This window comes from Piliocolobus tephrosceles, chromosome 5, assembly GCF_002776525.5.
Source record: "Piliocolobus tephrosceles isolate RC106 chromosome 5, ASM277652v3, whole genome shotgun sequence".
Classification (NCBI taxonomy): domain Eukaryota; kingdom Metazoa; phylum Chordata; class Mammalia; order Primates; family Cercopithecidae; genus Piliocolobus; species Piliocolobus tephrosceles.
The window spans coordinates 162,516,367-162,525,283 of record NC_045438.1 but is presented as its reverse complement, the minus strand read 5'-3'; the positions used below and the strand labels follow the sequence as shown (position 1 = coordinate 162,525,283).

Sequence of the window (8,917 nt, the reverse complement as noted above, 5' to 3'; positions counted from 1 at the left end):
AAGAAGAAGAAGAAGAAGAAGAAGAAGAAGAAGAAGAAGAAGAAGAAAAAGAATGAAGAGAAGAAGAAGAAGTAGTAGTAGTGGAGGAATGAAGAGGAGGAGGAGGGAGGAGGAGGAGGGAGGAGGGGGGGAGAAGAAGGAGAATGGAGGAGAAGGAGAAGGGAGAAGATGGAGAAGGGAGGAGATGGAGAATGGGGGAGATGGAGAAGGGAGGAGATGGAGAGGGAGGGCACCTCAGAAGCCCTCAATAAAAACAGGGAGGAAGGTAATGAAAACATCAAAGCTGCTGAGTCTGGTGCCAGGAGCAGGGGCCTTAAAAGCTGCGTGACTTTGTCATTTGAGTTAACCTCTGCCATCCTCAACTTCTTCTTTGTGAAGTGGGAATAAGATTTTTTTGTGAGTTTGTTCTGAGCCTCATAAGTAACGTACATAAAGTTGTTGGCTCCTGGTCTCTTTTATCATCTGGGGTTAAGCTTAGAAGTGGGCACAGGTGCTGGCAGCTGCGGAATGATGGGGAGGTTGCAGGGTGGGTCCCCTGGTCACAGAGAGCTCCTTGCCAGGGTTCTCACTGCCTCACTGCCAGGGTTCGCAGCTCCCTTACTGGAGAGAATTCCTGAGTGTTGCAAGCTACATGGACAGACCATGTGAGATCAAGCGTCCAGACCCCTGGGCCGAGTAAATCTTGGGCCAAGATTGTGTGGCTTTAGGGGACATTATGGAGCCTCTCTGGGCCTCAGCTCTTCCTCTGTAGACTGGGGACTGTGGTGGTGATAATGGTACCTATGCCTACAGAGACTGACAGGTACTGATGAAACAGAGCTAGGGATGTCTGTCTCATGTCAAAGGGCTTTCAAACAGTTCTTATTTTTAATAAAAATCATTATATCAGTATACATTAATATGTAATTATGTTAATATATAATGATATATTAATTATATTAATTATTAAAATATAATAATAATTATTAGCTAGCCCTGGGAGAAGGTTATCATGAATTTTTTTTGGAGGGAGGTCAGATGACAGCTCGTCAAGGTAACAGAGTGCAAGAGAAAAGCCTGCCTCGGTTGGGGGTGATCAGGGCCTGGGCACCCCAGGGAGACACAGGGGTGCCTGGGGGAGGACTGAGACCCCTTCTCTTGCTCAATCAACTTTTTCAAGTCAACAATGACGTGTGTGCCAGGCTCTAGCCCTTGATCACAGCTTCCCCTGAGAGGGGCATCTGTGGGATGTCCTGCAAGGCCAGGGAGATCTGGAAATACATCCCTTCCGCAGGCTGCATCCCATCATCAAAAGGAGACCTCGGGGGCCCACCTGCCCCTCCTGCCTGCCCCTGTCTCCAGCCCAGAGAACTGAGCTGAACCACCTGTCTGTGCTACCAAAAAGACACCCTGTCTGTCCCAGCTTGATTTCCACAGAGTAAGTTACCTGAGGGGCATGTGCTGGCCAGAGGCCAAGTGGGCTCATCTATCTGCCCAGGGCAGCATTTTAGAACAGGGACTGGAAATAGTGTCCAGGTTGTAATGAGTTTTTGGAAGAGGGGAGGGGTGGAGGACAGAGGAGGAGGGGCCAGGGAGCGGGAGAGAGGAGTTACCCGAGGCTTCTCCTCTCCGGCGTTTAATGGGAAAATGAGATATTTCCCAGGCAATTGCTTTTAAGTGACTATTGAAATTAATGCGTCGTTCCAGCAGCACATCTTTGTTAGAACATTAGCCTCTCAGAGGGAGCAAGAAAATGAGAAGGGAAGAAAAAAAAAAAAAACCAAAACCTACCTGAAATGAGCCCAGCAGAGAAGGCTGAGGACAGAGGACGTGGGGCCACGGAGTGCTTGGGGGTGAAGTGACTCTGGGATCGTGCAAGGGGCCTAAGCGCTGAGGAGCCTTGGTGGCCTGGGGAGACTGTTCCGCCTGAGGGCCGCCCTCCTCTGCCACCTGGGGCCGGGGTATGGTTGCTGAGTGACAGGACGACTTGGGGTCCACTGGATGGGCCCTGGATGAAGTCCCTCTCGGCCTGTGGGCTTCCTGGCCTTCTGAGGTGGTGGGGAGGCTCTGGGCCCGCATGTGGTCTCTCACAGGCTTTGGGGCCACATTCCCAGTTTCTCAGTTTCCCCTACATTGGAGGTTCACTGAGATGTTAGGGACCCCTGTAGTGATAATAACCGCTGAGACTTATGAGCGCTCCCTACCTGTGAGGCACAGTCCTGGGAGGAGCAGCCTGGGTTCCTACTGGGGAGAACCCCTTGAGCCAGTGTGAAGGCTGTGACCTTCCCAGGTCTTACGGGTGGGGATTTCTCAGAGCCGAGACACATGCCTTGCTTCACTGGAGGCCTGAAAAGGCTCCTGTTTGTTCTTTGATTTGGGTGGGGGCGGGGGTTGCATTCCCCCCCCACCTTTGTTTTGCTTTGTTTCTGTGCATGTATAGAATTGAGCCAAATGGAATAGACGCTTTAAACTCTGAATGCATTTTGCCATTGCTTTTAAAAAAAGCTTGTTTTCATTTAAATTCACAGCATCAGTGAATGAGAGTGTTTATCTTACGATATCCTCACCAGCTTTATATATTATGCTTTTCAAATTTGTGCCAATTTTAGAGTGGGAAAATGGTTGTGAATGTGAACTTATAAAAGAAATAATTGTTGGCTGTTGTGAAAAATAAATATTTGTGTTTGTTTCCTAAAAAGTAGAGTTGGATCCCTAAGAATACCCAATATTGTCAAACAACAGCAGGCAGCCAGGTGCAGTGGCTCACACCTGTAATCCTAGCCTTTGGGAGGCTGAGGCAGTGGATCACTTGAGGTCAGGAGTTCGAGATCAGCCTGGCCAACATGGTGAAACCCTGTCTCTACTAAAATACAAAAATTAGCCAGGGTTAGTTGTGGGCGCCTGTGATCCCAGCTACTCAGGAGACTGAGGCAGGAGAATCACTTGAACCCAGGAGGCAGAGGTTGCAGTGAGCTGCGATCACGCCATTGTACTCCAGCCTGGACAACAGAACAAGGCTCTGTCTCAAAACAAAACAAAACAAAACAAAACAAAACAAAACAAAACAAAAAACAACAGCAGCCACCTGCTCCTTGAGCAGCCTTGAATGTCTATTCTCCTGTGAGCTCTGGTAAGGAAAATCCTCTTGGGATTTGCTGCCGTCCTCCCCTCCAGGGCTGGCACACAGGATGAATACTCCAGGCTGGATTTAATAGAGATGCAATCAGATACCTGTGACATGGACTCCAGCCGGAGGCTAGCACGCTCTGTCCTGCCTTGGAAACGCTAGAGCTAGAGTTTGGGCGAGAAGGCAGCACAGCTGATACGGTTGTCAGGGGGAGGGGGATTGGTTGGCTGTGACTCTGAGCCACTGGGGCCACTTGGGAAGATTGGCTTTGCTATGCTGCAGTAGGAACTTCTTGGACACGTAGTACCCAAAGTCTGGATATTCCCTTGCTGGGCTGCATGCATCCAAGATGAGCTAAACCCTGGTCCCACCTGCTCTGACCATAGCCCTCTCTGGAGCCTCTTCTAAGCCTCAATGCTACTGGGTGAAATTGACAGAGAGAGACCCTTTTAGGCTTGAGGAAAAGGACAGTCGCTGGATAACCAGAGCTGTGGAAAATAGGGACAAGGCTTGACCAGGCGAAGCCATCGACTCGGGAGAAGGCAGGAGAAGCTTGGGTCAGGTGGGGCTCCAGAGGGGCTTCTTGTCCCCAGAGGGGCCTTGGACTACAAGGTCCTGAAGCTCCCCTGATTCCAGGATTCTGCAAAAGAGTGAACCAAGAACAACCTAGAGCACTGGTCTCTGAATCAAAAAACAGCACCTCAGGCACAGAGGCGGGCATGGAGGGAACAGGCGGTTATGCACCTGTGTGACCCCAGGCGTGTCACTGGGCCTAACTTCTTCACCTAGAAAATGACGGCTAGGGCAAACTCTGAGGAATGATTTTATTTTGGGCTTTGTGCATGCAGCCAGGTCTATGTGAGCCACAAAGATAACTCCTCCCTCTCTGCATCTTCCAAACCTACCAAAGAAGAACCGAGGCTGACAGAATAGAAACGGGGACGCTGAGGAGGTGGGACTGGAGGCGTCCTCGTTCCTTTCTTGGTATGGCCTGAGCTCCCTCTGCCTCCAGACAGGCCACTCCTTGGGCTTCCATTTGCACATCTTATCCCTTTGATGTAGAACATGCCCCACCTGCTCGCAGGTTTGATGAGAAGCAAACATTTGGTTCCATTTATTGGGTTAGCTCAGGGCCACTGCTTCCTAGGTATGATTTCACTTAGTCCTTCACACAAACCGTGAGGTTGACATCGTGTTCACCCCCATAACACAGATGAGAAAACCAAGGGTTAGAGGACAGGCAGTGAAGGGCAGGCAAAGCCAGGGCTCAGATCTATTCTGGCTTCAGAGCCTCGACTCTCTCACAAATAGAGTTTTTTCTTCTAAAAGTCATAGCACTGTCTTTGGGGTGGGGTGGGGCATGGATTTTCTTGTTGAAAACGATCTAGAGCTCTCATATGGAAATGGGTCCACAGAGGCAAGGAGCCTGGCCAGGAGTTGCAACACTGATGGATGGACACTTCTGGAAGGTGCTGGGAATGGGCATGCTGTCAGAGTCACCGGCCACTGCTCTCACCTGTACGTGGTATTGAGTACTGGTCCGTGTACCCAGCCAGTTACCTTGCAAGTCCACAAGAGTGGGCACATGCCTGGAGAATGAGGATGAGGCGGGGAGGACGAGGAGGGAAAATGGGGGCATAATGCAGGGTCCTACCTGGGGGATTGGATATTGATTGGGAGCTCCCTGGGCAAGTGAGGCAGGTAAGACTAGGTGAGACTAGGTGAGGCAGGTGAGGGCAGGTGAGGGCAGTTGAGACTAGGTGAGGGCAGGTGAGGGCAATTGAGGACAGATGAGACTGGGTGAGGGCAGGTGAGGCAGGTGAGGTCAGGTGAGCCTGAATGAGGGCAGGTGAAGGCATTTGAGACTAGGTGAGGGCAGGTGAGGGCAATTGAGGACAGATGAGACTGGGTGAGGCAGGTGAGGTCAGGTGAGATTGAATGAGGGCAGGTGAGGCAGGTAAGGGCAGATCAAGTCAGATGAGGGCAGGTGAAGCCAGGTAAGGGCCTGGGCTTTACTGGGAGATGCAGAAAGGCAAGGACAGCACTGAAGAGCAAATGGAGACTTGCTGAGCCTGAGGACATTCAATCACATGCGTTCCCCGGAGTCCCTTTGTTTTCTGCTCCAGCCTCATACGACACCCTTCCCCGCACCCGACCTGCCTCCACAGACGCAAAGTGCCATGTGCTTTAGGACTAGCCGGACACTGTGGCTGAAGAGAAACCTGTGCTCTGTCCTGAAGAGAATCTTCCCAGTGAAGGGACTAGAAAATAGAGTAAAGTTGAGGGGAGCAGGTACCTGGGCCCTGCTTGGGGCTGATGGGAAGACAGGAGGAAACTACATGGGATGCCAGCTCCAGAAGAACATGAGCCAGCGTGTGACCCTGCTGTGACCACTCTGAGTACTGCAAGCATCCACAGAGGCTGCACGGTGGCTCCTTGCAGATGTGACACCTACTGTCACCTTCTCAGTTGCTCCACATGCCAAGCTTCCAGGAGAGATGACAGATTTTCTCAGGTTCCAGTGATACGTTGAGCAAAGCAGGAAGGTGAGCTGAACGCCACTGCTGCTGTCAGAGATGCTGGGAGAAGCCAGCAATTTCTATCCCTCCCCTGGAAGGACATTGGGTGTCCTGATACCCCATGGTAGTCAGCCACCGACGAGCGCAGCTCTTCAAGACACTGCTAGAAAAGTGTCCCCTCGCCTCCCTGCTATTGCTGCCCAGGTAAGGTGAGTTTCTGCTCTACTTTTCTGCAAGTGACCTTCTGCCAGCACCAAGGGTGTTCTGTCCTTTAGAATTCATCATCCTTGAAGGGTCCTTTCCCAGATCTCTCCAGCCTTCCCTGTGGAAACAGATCAGCAGACACTCTTGTAGTCCTCCATCCACGGCTTAGAGGGATTCCTTGGCTTCACAGAAACCTGAAATGTCATGTGTGTGTGGGGTTGTTGAATTAGGAAGCCTGAATTCCCTTCATACTTCTACTTACACAGCTGTGTGACCTTGGACAAGTCACTTAACTTCTCTGGGCTTGTTTCCTCGTTGATACATGTACACCAACCAACCAGATGACCTGGAAGGTTCTAGCCAAGTTGAAACTCTGTGACTCTTGCTGAGATCATGCGGCAGTTTCTCTTCCCCAGACCCAGGGAAGCAGAGAGTACAGAAATTTGTCACTGGAGGTTGGCTACACATTGGGGCCTGGGGACTGGGGACCCTGGGCACAGTGACTCATGTTCTTCCCACCCTCACCTATGACATGCCAGTTTAGACACCACCTGTGAGGCTGTCCTTACTGATTTCCATGACAACAGCAGAGCACTGGGTACAGGACAAGCTTGCTACCCCTGGGTGTGGGGCTGAGCAGGCCTGGAAGAAACAAGGCTGCTGAACTGAGCTTGAGGCCAGCCGCTCATTTCACCAAGCTGAGCTGTAATCACATCCGCGGGTAGCACTGTGCCTTCCCCAGAATATGACTGAGCAGCATTATGTCTGCAGTGCTAAGCGGGTGTGATCAATAGATGGAGAGCTGTGACCAGCTGGGCTGTGATGTGGAGCCTGCAATCAGGCTGCCTGGGGGAAATTCAGGAGGCCAGCCATGGTCTTTAACCAGGGCAGCCCCGAGAGTGTCTGCAGGGCCTGCATGCCCTGAGCAGATCCTCACAGATGCTGATCAGGGCAGCTTCTGGGCTCCACCTGGCACAGAAAAGCCAGAAAGCTCCAGGGGCCTCCCTTCTTTCCTGGCAGAGAAAGAGCAGGCGGATTCAGAGTCCGGTGAGGCTGTCTTGAGCTCCGCCGGGATCTAGGGAGAGCCAGCACCACCAGCAAGTGAGTCCCGATAGATTGTCTCAGGCTCAAAGATGGAGGAGGGGGCATCAGAGCTACCCATTGGTGGCTGGCCAAGGACAGCCGCAGCCCAGGTGGTTACTTACAGAAGAAAGGCAGCCACTTATGAACACTAAAATCGCAGGGGAGGGCTTCTCCAGGAAATGCTGGGCAGTATGTGTGCCAGTGGAGGCTGGCTGGCTCCTGGTGCCGACTCATCACTTCCCAGGGATGTGGCCCTTTGGGGAATGCCTCCCAATTTTCTCCTCGGTAAAATGGGCCTAGGTTACAGAGTGTGTGCGGGTGAACTGAGATGCTTCCCGTGAGCTCCCAGGATGGAGTAAATGCTCTCTTTATAAGGGACAGGGAACCTGCCTTAGAACTTTCTCCATGACTAGTTAGAGGAGTAAGCAATCCTTCTCTCCAGCCCAGCGCTGTGTTCCTTTGAAGAATCCTTTGATCAGTTAGGCATTGAGAAAGGGGTGGCTTGGAGATGTAGGAAAATGTAAAATGTTCCCTGTCCTCTGGTTCTCAATTTGAGTGTGTGGTCATGGAGCAGTTAGAAATAACACTCCAAAATGCAGGATCCAATGTCATGCGTATACAAATTGTTCCCTAACGCTGAACTGTGTCCTTCCAGAATTAATAAACTAGTGAAAATAGTGGGAGGGACAATACCCAATCCATCTGAACATAGGTACTACATTTCACTCTGGACAGCAAATATGTTTCTAGAAAGTTCCACATGGCATGAGCATTTTGTAAATTGAATTACATATGTTTTTTGAAAAATGCTTTTTGTTGATCTATAATGCACGTGCCCAAAAGTGCACCAACTGAACATACCTGTGTAACCAGTTTAGATCAAGAAATAGAACATAATCTAAACTTCTACATTTCCTCCAGTCATTTATTCCCTCAGGATAATCACCATTATGGCTTCTAAGAACATAGATGAATTTTGCCAGGTTTTACTTGTTTAAAAGGATTCATACAGTTTATACTCTTTTGTGTCTATCTTCTTTGGCTTAACTTTGTGTTTGTAAATTTCATTCATGTTGTTGTATGTAGTTGTGAATTTGTGTTCATTGCTGTAAAATATTCCATTGTGTGAATATATCACCATTTCTTGATATCCATCCTACTATTAATTAGCATTCATGTAACTACCAGTTTTGTCCTATAACAAATAGTGCTGCTATGTATATCCTAGTACATGTGTTTCAGTGAATGTATATGTGCATTTCTGTTAGGCATATACCTAAGAGTGGAGTCTTTGAGTCAAGGTTATATGCATACTCAGTTGTACAGAAATTGTCAAATCGGTGTCTACAGCAGTTGTAGCAATTTGGCAACTCCACAGCAGTGTGTAGGAGTTCCAGTTGCTCCACATTCTTGACAACACTTATTATTTTTGGTTTTAACTATTATGATGGGGTCTATTGGTATTAGATTATGGCTTTAACTTGCATTTTCCTGATGAATAATGAAAGGTAGCATATTCTGTGTTTATTGGCCATTTAAAGGTTAGATCCTCTAACCTTGTAAAGAAAATGCTTATCCAAATATTTTGTGCATTTTTCTGTTTGGATATCAGTCTTTTTCTTGTTGATTTGTAAGAGTTCTAGGAGGACAATTCCTTTGAAATTGGGGAACATTTTGTGGTATGAATAACATTTGGGTCTACATTTAGAAATCTAAATATTGGATTTTCTTAGAAGCAGGTCACTGTATACACACTTACAAATTTCGACAGTGAGGTAAATCTAAGCATGGGGAAAATCAGCCTCAAATGTTCCTGAATACAAAGCTTCCTCTCCAAAGATGAGAAGACTACTGCTTTTTCCTCCAGTTTATTTCATGCTGGTGTGGCAAATGGGGGTGGGAAAGGTCATTCCGTATGGTGTGTTGGAACAAGGAGGACAGTGAATTAAGTGACTGGTGGACAATGAGGAAAGAGATAAATGGGTCAACCAAAAAAGGATTTACA

At 49.0% G+C, this 8,917-nt stretch overlaps 1 long non-coding RNA gene across 1 annotated transcript in view; it reads left to right on the top strand.

The window, feature by feature from the left end:
- The window catches only part of LOC111548627, a 44,477-nt gene that overhangs the window by 898 nt on the left and 34,662 nt on the right, over positions 1-8,917 (top strand). The window lies entirely within an intron of this gene.